Here is a 14,079-nt window from a genome sequence, read left to right on the forward strand (position 1 = left end):
CATGCCAATGTGCATTGGCTCGTTTAGTTTACACTCGAAGTAGATTGGTCTCTCTAAGCGAGATCCCAATTCATCGGTCATCCAATGTGACGTCTCCGTTCCCTCCTTCAGGGAACGAGGGTTACCATACGTAACCGAGACATTACTGAGAAAACCTTCAGAAGACTCAAAATAATGTTCCTCCACATTAATTCACGTTTTTATTAAAATTAAGCACATTTCTAGATTAATAACATATTTTAAGTGTAGGATTACTCTTTCACAGGCCAGAGGAATTTTCACTGCTGTTATGAGATTGTTATCAGTGCATAAACCTCTGAGATATATTAGTCTATATAATTATTTGACATGAATATGCATGTAAAACCTGCCTCAGGGGTTAAAATTAAACAACAGAAAAATTTTTCCATGAATCAACTAATAACTTCATGGTACACTCTCAGAAAAAAAGGTACAAAAGCTGTCACTAGGGTGGTACCCTTTTAAAAGGTACTAATAAGTAACATTTAGGAACTAATGTGTATCTTTAAGGTACTAATATGCACATTTAGGAGTAAATAAAGAACAAATGTGTAACTTTTGAAAGGGTCCCGCCCCAGTGACAGCTTTTGTATCTTTTTTCTGAGAGTGTATAGGCTACAGTGAGCATTTGAAAAGATCTATGACTAGGAAATCAATATGAAGCATCATTATGGAGCCTGATCCAGAGGTGATGATTATAATTTATTTAGAATCCTTTGTCACTGAAATCTGAGAAAAAGCACTTTTATCCAGTTGAAAGCCTGTCTAACTCTATATCACAAAGGCAAACTTCAAATATATGTACAGGGAGCCTTATGACTAAACCGCCAAAACGGACAGGGTCTTGAGTGGCGATTGTTGGGTTAGTATTTTGAGTGCACGCCAGAATCAAATTTATCAGTGTGCCTCCATGCAGAGGGTGGGTAAATTTCTGGGCGTTGTGAACCATACCTTGTGATCCAGTCACTACACATTACCCTAATCTGACCACTTCAGCTTTCCACTCATTGTTCTTCTGTATGGAGCCATGGTCTAGGATCCATTTGTGCTACTGGCTAGCTTGACTGAGATAAAGTAGTCCAAGGCCTCCTATGAGATTTCAGTACTGAATACAGGCACTAGGATTCAAAAAGTTGGAAGATATCTGAAAGAAAATAGTCTTTGTTTCATTGTTTGCTGTTGCAATTACTAAGCCATTTTTTGCAGCCTAAATGTTTGTAATGTTCCTGTATTATTTATATGCTTACGTCCCTTTAGTCATTTGACATCTGAATCAGCTCAAATTTGTTCAAAGTGTTACTTTAGTGTTGCTAAATATATATATGCAAAAGGATATGTTGAGGGTAGGTGACCCAGGGTCAGCTGCAGACTTCAGGACAAATGTCCAGGGAAAGGGAGGAAAGGGTCGTGGCCTTTTCCGTCCAGGACTCCTTAGCCTTCAGATTGCCCCCAACGGCAGCCCCTGATAAAGTACTGAAAATCAGAGCCACCTGTGAGCACATATGAAACTTGAGTGAGAGGGCAGAGGTGCTTATTTGTTTTTGCTAAATTAATGGAGGCTAATTGATTCCATTACATCATTACAGAGGGGTTGGAGAGATGGAACGTTTCCAATCAATCGTTGTAGGAAGCCGAGGACACTTGATGAAGATCTGCGCTGCTAATCAGAAACAGACATGCTTGTCCACACTTTGTGACCACGTGTCAAACTTTCTCTCTTCCTCTCTCTCGCTGTCATTCATTTTGTTCGGCAGTATCCTACAGAGCACTAACAGTGGCTCAGTCTTTAATATGTTTATTGAAGTAGGGTGGGAACTAGCAGGGACATGGTGATATCATATCGATATCTGGGTAACAATACATTGTTCAAAAAAATCTAGTTTACGAAACCTTTTCAGTCACAAATACTACGAAATATGAATGACTTGAAACTACATAAAACTCATGTTAGATCAATAGAATTCAGCTGAATGTTGTCCCAACTAATCAACCATTTAAAATGTAACTACAGTAAATCAACAATTTCAGAATTAAACAATATTGCTAAAAATGTTGTGTTTTTGAGTTCCTAGCATGCATTGTAGCATGCATGTTTACATTTAGTGAATAAACAAATTAAAATTAACAAAAAAAGTGTTACTTTTTTTTTCAGTAAGATTTTTAGAAAGAAATGAATACTTTAATCCAGAAAGTGTGTATTAAATTGGTCAAATTAACCATTTAAAATTTAACTACAGTAAATCAACAATTTCAGAATTAAACAATATTGCTAAAAATGTTGAGTGTTTTTGAGTTCCTAGCATGCATTGTAGCATGCATGTTTACATTTAGTGAATAAACAAATTAAAATTAACAAAAAAAGTGTTACTTTTTTTTTCAGTAAGATTTTTAGAAAGAAATGAATACTTTAATCCAGAAAGTGTGTATTAAATTGGTCAAATTAACAGTAAATACATTTATAATGTTACAAAAGATTATTTCAAATAAATGCTGTTCTTCTGAACTTTCTGTTCATGAAAGAATTCTGGAAGATGAAAGATATAAGGCAGCACAACTGTTTTCAAGATTGAAAATAATATTAAAATTAAAATAAATCCGCATAATAAAATTATTTCTGAAGGATCTTGTGACAATGAAGACGAGTAATTGGTGCTTAAAATGAAAATGTAGCTTTGCCTGAAATAGTTTACATTTTGATGAAAATGCAGCCTTGGTTAGTGGTTAAGAGACTTCTTTCAAAAACATTAATAGGCTATATCTTACCAACCCAAAATGTTGAATAATAGTGTAAATATATTTACAGTGCATAGTTTAGTGTGCCTAAAAATCAAGTGAATTTTTCTGTTTTATCGCCACTGAAGATGTGTGATGTGTGAAAGTTCAAACAGATTCCAGTTATGGTCAGGACCAGAAGCTTAGTGAGGTTCAAGTCTGTGATAAAGTGAATTAGCCTGTTTACTCTGACCTGAGTGGGTGCTGAAAGATGTACAGTGTGTGTTGGATGTTGGACTAGTGACATGCTAGGCTACACTGGTGATTTAGATGACAGCTAAAGGAGGGGGCAAAAAAGGCAAACGAGTTCATTATACTTTTCTCCACTTCCCCATCACTCCCTTAGGAGCGGACAGGGAAGACATTGAAGAAATGCGAGAGCTTGGTCTTGTTCTTCAAAACCTATTAGCAGAGACCCAAGGGTGAGATGGCCATCTACTATCCTACCCCCACATCCTCGACCCCTCCTCGAAAGGTCGCCCTTTTTCTTCCAGTACAGCTCAAACATTTGTATTCCTAAGTTCTCCCCAAGCTCAACTTTTATTTTTCCTCTGACTAACAAAATGAACAGGAGGGTGGAGGTTTGTAGGAAGAGAAGTGATTACAAATGCTTCCGTTCTAGTCTAATTGGATCAAGCTGACTCATAGCATAATGAACAAGATGCTGTTTGTCTTGCTGCATGTAGATGAACAATTGAATTTGCTTCATGATGAAGTGTCGTATACACCTCCGACCCTAATTTAAGCAGTTGTTTGCATAAAATAAAGCTTTTTGCCATTAGCAGGGAATTGCTAATTATGCTTCTTAGATAATTTGGCTACACTTTTCTGTAATTTGTAAAGTGAAAGTGTTGCATATGCTTTTCTTGGCACACTGCAGCTCACAGTTGTTGCTGCCTGACAGAATCTATTAATCCTCGGCTTTAGATTAATTTAGCATGTAATTTAGAATGGCTGAACTTGATAATACAAGTGATGATAATAATACAAGTTGATATAAAGATCATAGTAGCATCATAGCATAGCGGCATTAGCTTGTTTCGGAATGTACAAACATTTTGGTTAGTATTTGTTCTGCACCTGAATCTGAAGTATTTAACTTTTGTGCTATTAATCCTGCCCAAATGTACAGACTTCATTCAAACTTTTCGCACAACAACAGCATTATTCCATATTTTGTTTATACAGAACTAAATTGTATTTAGTTCTGCATAAATATTCCTGTAGCTCAAAAAGTAGAGCATGGTGCCAGCAACACCATGGTCAGGGTTTGATTCTCAGGAAATGCATGAACTGATTAATTGTATTCAATGCCAAATAAAATTCTATTTTTATTTTATTTATTTATTTTTATTATTATATTATTTTGTAGATTTTCTTTTATTTTAAGATCAAAAATTTAAACATTATATTTTGCCGCTTTGCAAGCACTGGTATTTGCTTCAGGAAATTGAAATCTAGTTATTTTCAGATGAATTTGTAAGCCTGAATCATAAACTTGTGTCATCATTTTTCCTTTTGCTGCCAATTTCTAAGCTGTTAATTGCAGTTTCTATGGATATGATCCCATGTAATCTCAGCAGTAAAGCTGCCTTGAGCCTAATGAACCTGTTGCTGTACTGCCCCACCAATATTAAAGATGTGTGAACTGGCTCTGTGCTACAACAGGCAGCCAATCAGAATCAACGATGTCATTAAGCTGTTTCGCCATCCCTACCAGCAAAATTCCCCCTTTCGCTTATGAAGAAAAGCAGCTACATCCAAACATGCTAACCTGCTGGTAGCATGCTAGACCAACACTGGAAAATCATGTATCAAAAGCTTATTTTAAAGCTCCATGAATGTCGATATGTGTTGTCATTTTTAATTGAAATGTAGTCCACTAACAGAGGAAATGTAGCTAGCCTCAGTCAGCATGTTTTATGGCGATGCTAGCAACACCTGCTTAATATTAGCAAACCCCCCCTACAGTATATTTTACATTCCATGCGTCACTCTGACTTTGATTTATCCGAGGGAGGTCAAGCAGAGATAAGATGGCTTATTCGTACTCGTATAAACATTGAGTCATTGATTTTTCAGATGCTGGCTTTGTCTCAATGCACAGTTTGTTTTGACATTTACATTTACGTTTACATTTAGTCATTTTGCAGATGCTTTTATCCAAAGCGACTTTTGAGGACACGCAAGGTGCTAAACAAAGTCAACTTTAAGCGTTGTCGAGATGTTCCCGTAATGATTAACGAACGCTCTCTGAACATTTGTCATCTGTGAGTGATTCAGTTTCAACAACTAAGCCATTTCATGTGTGTAAGATCTGCAGAGGCACGTTTCATAAAGCAGCACCAGGCTGCGAGTCTAACAGCTGCGATGACGGAAATGATTAGCCGGGACCGCTCGTGTCTTTCGTCCAGTTCTCTGTTGGAGAGATAGAGCAATTAAAATCAGTTAATCACCAACCCTTCCGTAGGATAGAGAACAGTCTCTCTGCCATCATTTCTTCATGATGTTCTTCTTCATGTCAGCAATTTGGGATTGTAGATTTTTGGATGCTATCTGTCTCTCTCCATTTTTATTTCCCATCCTCTCAATTGCAGCATCTGAATATAAGACCAAGGGTCACCCTTCCCCCTCTCTGTCAACCTTACCATAACCCCAGGCTCCTGAACTCACTTGTACATTTTAGTCCTCGATAATAAACCAACATCTGCAGAACTTACAAGTGCTTTAGCCGAGTTAATTGAGTAAATTGAAGCAAGCTGTAGCGCAGTGGTGATCTACGAGCCCCAGTCCAGAGCCCAGAAAGGAGACAACAGATTTACTGCGAAGACAGTGGGCGGCCTTTTGTTCGGGCGCTGGTTCACGGGAAGTTTGAGGTCAGGGTGGATTAAAATATCTAGACGAACAAATGGAGTAATTTTGAGTGTAATATAAGGAACGCTGTGCCAGTTTCCACCAGCTAGCAGGTGTGATTTATTTAATTTCAAGCCCCCTTTTTTTCATCTGATTTTCACCATCCCCCAACTCTCACCTGACCACTGTTGCATCTTTAAGGATTTACAGATAACAGGAAGATTTGACCATATTAACAGGTAACTTCAGTTACGGTTGAGACGACTAAAGGAAATATAAAGAGCAGGAGAAATGCAGAGAGCGAGTGGGAGATGCATAACAGCAGCAAATAAATAGCAGCAGGGGAGAGCCTCCACTGAGGGAATCAATCCAGCTATTTCCTCCTGTACTCACGCCCTGGGGGTCTCTACATGGTCAAGAAGTGTTCATCTAAAACCAAAGAGATGTGTTAGAGAGCATGAGCAAGAGAGAGAGAGAGCAAGATTTATCATTCTTTACCATAGCCTGGTCTGATGTGGTCCACTTGTGCAGTGATTGCATTAAATTGAGCATGCAAATTTAGCATGTTAAAGCTCAGGTAATATGTTGTGTGGAGCATGTCACATCTACAGGAGAAAAAAAAACATGCTGAGTTTGTCATTTAGCACATGTTTTCATTAATGTACAGAAACAGTTTGATATTTTTGACAAATGTCAAAGTTTAATGAAATAAAATTAGCATTATCAATTTTAGATTTTGGAGGGCTTTTAGTTAGTAGTTGATATAAATTATATTATATTATATTATATTATATTATATTATATTATATTTTTAGGAGCAGCGAATTATGTTCACACTCCAAATGGCAATATAATTATATTTTACGTATAATGTATACCAAATGTATATTGATTTAAAATATTTTTTAAAAAAGCTGTCCTGCTGTCATTGAATTTTTTAGACATGTTTATTGTGTAAGGACATGGAAAAATGAAAAAAAAGAAGATTTTTTGAAGTTGTAAAAACATTTTATTACAGTACAGTTTTTCAACGTTTTTGCTTCACAATTTTGTTTAATTCAATGTGTTACTTCCCTTTTCTTTGTAATTAATTGTGAATTAATCCGTGTAAAAAAAAGCAAAACAGCAGTAAATAAATAATATTGTGAATTTGGTTTTAAATATACTACATCATGAAGCTGGACTACAACAAGAAGAATTTACATTAGTGAGCCATTTAGCAAGTGCTTTCATCCAAAGTGACTTGTAAATGATGAACACAAGTAAATTTTTAAGCAAATCAAAGGTAATCAGTTTTTTTTTTAAGCATGTTATCAACGTTTAGGATCATTACCATGTTATGTTCATTGTTCAGTCAGCTTCCATAGGCTCTTTATTTATATGAACACATAGATTTGATTGTATATGAAGAGAACACTAATGAACCTGGATGTCCTGGATGGATTAGATAATTATCCCAACCTGATCAATGGCACTTCAATCCTGCTGTCTGCTTCAACATTCATATTCAGCCAAGACCAGTGATCTGTTTCCTTTCTCTCTTTCTTTCTCTCTTTCTTTCTCTCTCTCTCTCTCTCTCTCTCTCTCTCTCTCTCTCTAACCACTCTTTGTGATTGAGTATGAAGTCTCCCACAAAGAGAATGTCAGAATGAAAGGCAGAAAGCAGGAGGGAGGGAAAAACAGTGGGCCAACCTCATTTTCCGCTTGATGGGTTAGCTGCACAGAATGCACTTCGATGAGGTAAATGATTAAGGAGGGAGAGAGAGAGAGCTACAGAGTGAGAGAAACCTTTGCGGCTCTGCCATTTTGCACTTCAAAGATCGAGCCAGGCAGGTTAAATGAAAAGCAAATGTGTTGCCCTGCCGTGCAAATACCTCAAATGTTTTAGCAGGTGCAAGCAATGAGGGAGGTGGGCAGTGACAGAGTCTTGAATGCACCTTGCTTTAGGAACAAGGGAGAGACATCCTCCTCATAAGAGACCTGGCCTTCAACAGAGGCTATAGAGAGGTCAACTTAGTGCAGGTCTCAAAGGTCAATTACTACAGGTTACCATGGGATAATATCCAGCCAAGTAAAGAGGTCAGTCTTCTCACAGAGTGCATGGGAATAAATATGTTGTGTTCTTGCTGTACTGGCACAGTGCTTTCAAAACAGTGTGTGAATGTGGTCAGTGTCAGTGCGCATTATGCAAACCTATTTTTATTAAGATGTAAAGAGAATATACATAATATATAATGAATCATCCGTCTGGCTTTTATAGTAAGTCACCAATAGTTGGCACTGTTTCTCTGGCTGTAGATAGACACTGAAGGCCCAATAGCATAAAGTCTCAGTGTCATGTAAATATCACATCTGTGCTTGGAATGCTTTGTATTTTAGTCTCGTGTAAATATGAAAATAAAACTATATTGAAAAAGGTATGAATGCAAGTCAATTAAATCGACATATGTGGGGTGGTGCATTTGTTTAGCACAGATAATGTTGTTGTTAATATTTAAGTCCTGCTGCCATTTGTAAATCCTTGTCCAGGGTTTTCCAGGTGTTTATAAATCCCCTTGACATTTTACCAAGACATTCTTTACTGCTCAGTGACATTCTGCTACTCCTGGGTGGGGGAGAGAGAGTTTCGGTGCTCCGCTTTGGGTTTTGCAAAACTCTCCTAGGACCATCACGTGACAGACTGACTCTATATATATCATACATCCACCAAGGCTGCATACTGCATATAATTAATCAAAAAATTCAAAAATACAGTAAAACTGTAACAATTATAAAATAACTGTTTTTTTTAATTATTTTAATATATATTGAAATATTCATCATTAGTCAATATTATTAGTCTTCAGTGTCAAATGATCCTTCAGAAATCATACTAATATGCTGATTTGGTGTTTGAGGAACATTTCTTATTATTATCACTGAAAACAGTTGTGATGCTTACTATTTTTGTGCAAATTAAATGTGATTTATTTATTTATTTTCCTGAATGGAAATTTTGTCAAAAGAACATCATGTAAAACAACATAGAAATATTTTACAATATTCTATACAGTACGTATATACTGTGACTTTTGATCAATTTAATGCATCCTTGCTGAATAAAAGTATTAATTTCTTTAAAAAAAAATACTGAGCACAGAATTTTATGGAGGAAATTGTGTGCAGTTATGTCTTGGCTGACTACAGGTGTATAACCCCTAAACCACTTTCTAGGATATAATCATTATTTTCCAAAGAGCCATGCCTTAGTGTCACACCCACTTTGCAAATCCAATTCATTCTTACTTGACTGAAGATGACTGGGGAATCAGGGATAATTATTAGGCAATTAAGGATATTGTTTGTCAATTGTTCGCATCTCTGTGTCAAACACAATGGCACTCATTAATTAATTTAATCTTAATTAGTGACTAGCGCTGACTCACCATCAAAAAAATTATATGGATTCAATGTGGGTTTCAGACATCATTATGTGTAAGATGATATCTACATATCAGCTACTACTAATGTTGGGGTTTTGTTCATGACAAGGCGGTTTGTGTTTCTGTAATTACAAACTCAGCTCGAGTGTTCAATGCTGCTGGAAAAAAAAAAGTGGAAAAAAACAAAAAACAAACGAGGGGCAAGGCATTCCCAGCACACCTACGTTTGATCTGCATTACCGCCAGATTGCTTAACACTGCGCTGCTCTACTGTTAGACAGTTCAAGTCTATTTTGAGGAGGATCGATTATATTTTCCTGAGAAAATTGTATGCAATTGGAACCACAGTGTAGCTTGAGGCTGAATATTATGCAAAGAGGCAGTAACCCAACATAAGAGGGTTTTTTTTTCTTGTTTGAAGGGTCAGGTTGGGGAGCGCTCTGATGGAGGAGAGAGTGGAGAATCTTGGCTTCTGGATTTATCTGGTGAGCGAAGCATGAGGCACTTCTCTCCCTCTTCCCTCCATTTCTCCTCTATCTCTGGCACCAAACTTATCACAGTAATGTTGAGTAAGATCGTTTTTGGCTTGTGCCTGACAAACTGATATAAATTTCAATCTGACTCTGACAGAAGTTTTCATTTTGCCAAGAGTGCAAAAAGAGTTAAGGGGAGAGACTGTATACACATTATGTGGATACAAGCGGTAGCTTTAACATTGGGAGTCAATAGTTTTTAAGGATGACTGAATGAGATTTTTACTATTTAAATTGATCTGCACAGCTGAGTAGTGACTTCTAAAATTTATGAATGTTTGGTACTTTTTAAATATTAGAACTTGTTCCATCATTGTAAGTGAAAATAAACAATGATGTTAAACATTCGGACAGTTTTGTGCCCTGAAATTTATTCGAATAAATGTCAGAGAAGTATGCATGCATTTTAATACTTATCATATATCATTCCTTAGATCTTTCTTGAAGTATTTCTTAACAATTTATCCAAAGATTAATCATTCTGACTGTTTAAAAAAAGGCAAATGATTCAACTTTAACAGAATGGCAATTCCATTTAATTTGATCATTTCTGTTGCTTTTGGCTGTTGCCGTGATGATGGGCACCCACAGCCAGGTCCAGTTTGGCACAAACAACAGAGGGAGGAATCTTGCACCCTCATTACATAGCAGCCACTCTAATTACAAGCTGCTCAAGAGATGTTATTCTACACCTGATGGTGACAATGACAGCACCTCTGTCCCTTGCTCGTCTTTGCTTTTGTGTAACGGGGCGCGGGGTGCAACACAACACCGTTCTAAATAAATGAAGCTTCTCCAGAAGGAAGGCCCAGCCAAGGAACAAAACACAGAGAAAATAACTTGACTAGACAAGCTGAGAAGGCTGGTCATAATTTCACCTATTAACAGTTCAAATAAAATGCATATGTGCTATTTTAATTGGTCCTGATTGGTCAAATTTATTTTGTTACAAATATAATATACTCTAAACAAATATACTCAAAGACAAAAAAAAAACACGTCCAAGAATCATCATTCTCCATAAAACTTTATTGTGGCAGTTTTCAAGTCCAAACTCGATGAAACATTGACACCAATTACTTCATCATCACTATACCAACGACATATTCTCTTGGAAATACGTTATATCACATTGCTGCCTTTGCAACAATAGCCTGGAAGAATAGAAAGGGAATTTTTGGTTATTTTGGCACAGGCATAGACATTAATATTTAGCAAGTGTTACACATCGTGCTGTAGATGTTGTAAATTCTGACAAATGTATGAATCAGTTCATTCGCTTTACATTTATGCAATTTGTATCCTGTGCTATTTGTGTTTTGTAAGCCACAAGAGGTTTTAAAAAATTGCAGCGTAGCCTGCGTGATCAGTATAGTGAGTGCAGACCCTAAAACCATTGTTATATCATAAGTTCCCCCTTGGTCTAAAAAATAACTTAAATGTATTACACCGCTGAACACTTTTACACAAGTACACATTAGGCGGCATGTCTCCTAAAAGGTTTATGACATCCATTTAGCATCAGTGAAGCCAGCTTAACATGGCCATGTCAAGATAACATGTAAGCATCTAGTGGGCATTCATTGCCTGTCAGATGAGATTTTACAGTGGCCTTGAGGAAACGGAGCCTATGTTTCCCAAGCAGGGACAGGGGTCTTAAAATAGCACCAAAACAAAGAAAGAAATAGATGGGGGTGAGAAAGAGAGAGACAGGGAGGGAAAGAAAGTGAGAGCAACAGAGAAAGAGACAGAGGAGGCATTAGACTGAGAAACCTGCCCTATGATAAAAGTAGTTTTATAAACCATACACTCTTAAAAAATAAAGGTTCAAAAAAAGGGTTTCAGCAACAATACCATAGAAGAACCAATCTGGGTTCCCCAACAAACTTTTCAGGGAACAGCTCTTAAAAGATCCATTTTTTTCTATCTAAAGAACCTGTTTCCACTATAGAGAACCATTTGGACAATGGAAAGATTCTATGGATATTAAAAGTTCTTCATGGAACCATCAATGTCAATAAAACAATTAAAAAAAAACATGTCTAATGTAATTATTGTGAGTGTGATATACTACAAACATTTTCTATAATCAAGAAGTTAAAATCATGTTTTGAACAAAACTTGGCCAGTTTGTATTTTTTTTCCTCCATCAATGAAAACCTCTCTGCAAAAGAGACCAAAGCATCAATTTTCCGATATTGTTAAGTAACACAGAGACTAGAATGGACTTTCTGATTAAAGCATTCTATAATCCGTCCACTCCAGCTTCAATCCGGGTTTTACTACTCTACTAATTTTACTATAACACAAGACCAAAAGTCACTAGCATTGTAACCAAAAAGGTGGACAGCTGACATTAAAAGCCATATTGGTTTATGTATTGGCTCTACATGGAAGCAGATTAGAGTAAGTATCTGTGGATAAACTGGATATATGAGTGTCTCAAGCTGAATAATTTGAGAGGAGAGCCGTAAGAAGAGACTAGAAGAAGAGCGAGAGCAGCACATACGTGATGAAAGGAAACAGAATATGGAATAGGTCCGAGCACACAGAGGCGCACAAAGTGCTCTTTACCAAGCTATACGAATAGTATATTTCCACCATCTTTAGTCTTCATTCATCTCATTAGCCCCGTTCCAAGCCCCAGAAGGTGAAAGCAAACTGCTTATTATCTCATGAAAGGCTGTGTATTAGTGATTGTTGGGTTGAAATTCACAGACTAAATAATTACCCTCTGTTTGTGTCTCTCTCTCCATCTTCCATGCATAATAAGAGGCTTCTGGTGAGATGAGTAATCTGGTTCCAGCATGCCTCTCCCGGCGTGCTCCCCTCTTCACGCGATCGTCAGATGGCAAGTCAGCTTAGTCAACCCTTCGCTATAGGCCAGGATAATAATTGTTGTATTAATTGGTATTGTCCAAGCTCAACAGAATATAAACGATCCCACTGGGGCTAATAATTCATGTTTTTTCGCTCTTAGTTCCTCTGTCTCCTGCTTTTCTTTCCTCTTACCATGCTATGTCTGTATCTCTCCCTCTCTCACACCCCACAACCCCTCCTTTCCTGTCTTTGGTTAGATGTTGGATGCTCATTTACAGTGTTTTTGCATTATTAGCTGGCCAACAACAGCATTGCTGGCACTTTACTATGTTTATTCAAATTGTGAAAAGTGGTGCACAGTTGTGTACTGGGAAAGAACTTTCTGATAATGTCTATTGCCGAAGCCTGCTCTAAATTAAATTATCTTAAATTGATGAAATTATGGAGTTTGCCCACAGAAAGTCTGGTCTGATACCATCATGTTACTGTAAGTGCTACTGTGATGGAATAAATTATTATAATTCAGTCATAATGAGTTATTAGTTAAGTATTTTTAAAGATCATTTAAAAAAAAAATAAGCCATGTAGAGTTTATACAACTAGCGTCAGTTGAAATATCAAAAATACTGAATTTTCAAATAGGTTTCCCTCACTGTACAAAGTTTGAAATTTTTCAAAAAAGCCTGCAAAATGCTATAGTAAAAACCTATTATAGTTAATAAACAGTAAAAAATTGTAAATGGTTTAATATCACATTATATGTCATTTTACTCTAAAAACAGTCAAATGTCTGGATTTTGCTCCATATCCTTTACCGTATAAAGCAGTAAAAGGACCAGAAGTTCACTTCACATATGATTATGATTTCTTGTTGTTGTTATAAATTGTTATCAGTAGAACATCACATTAGAGTGTTTATGTAATAATATTAACATTATATATTAATTATTTTTAGTTAATAATATATATTACTTTATTATTATGGTGGTTATCAGTACATTTAAGGTACAAAGCAGATTTTGATTGTTAAAGTAGCGTGGTATATTAACATTAAATTGCTTAATGAAATATTAATAAAAATATACAGGCGCCAGTATGCCATCTGAAACATTGTCAACATATTTCTACAATGTATTTCAGGCATATTTAGCTGCCAGTTGTTGTTTTGACAGTTTATTTTTTACAGTGCTGAATTTTTCACTGGCCTTCCATTGGTTGAACAAACAGTTCATCCCACCCCAAACTAATCAGTTAAGTTTAATGAAAGTAATGATGCTGTTGTCAGGTTGGTCATGATGCTCAAACAACCATAACAATATTGTGATAGCACTTTTCATGGAAATCAACCTACAAATGTCCTACTTATAGTTGCATATTAAGCTGGGATAGGAGAATGTGTTTTAACATTGAAAAAATGACACACTTTAAAGCAATAAGACCAAAGTTCTGTGCAGTTTTCCTGTGGAGGGTTTTTTGTTTTGTTTTGTTTTTTGAGGTGACTGTAGAGGAGCCGTGCAATTTCATCCTCTGTACCAGTGTCAGGGACAAATTCACAATGCTTCATTATAACCAGTTGTACTGCAGAAACTTATCAACAGATCTCCGAGTCAATCTTAAACATGTAATTCTAATTAAGTCTCAGTGCACTTGAACTGCTT

This window comes from Sinocyclocheilus anshuiensis, unplaced genomic scaffold, assembly GCF_001515605.1.
Source record: "Sinocyclocheilus anshuiensis isolate Anshui unplaced genomic scaffold, SAMN03320099.WGS_v1.1 scaffold1015, whole genome shotgun sequence".
In the NCBI taxonomy this organism is placed as follows: domain Eukaryota; kingdom Metazoa; phylum Chordata; class Actinopteri; order Cypriniformes; family Cyprinidae; genus Sinocyclocheilus; species Sinocyclocheilus anshuiensis.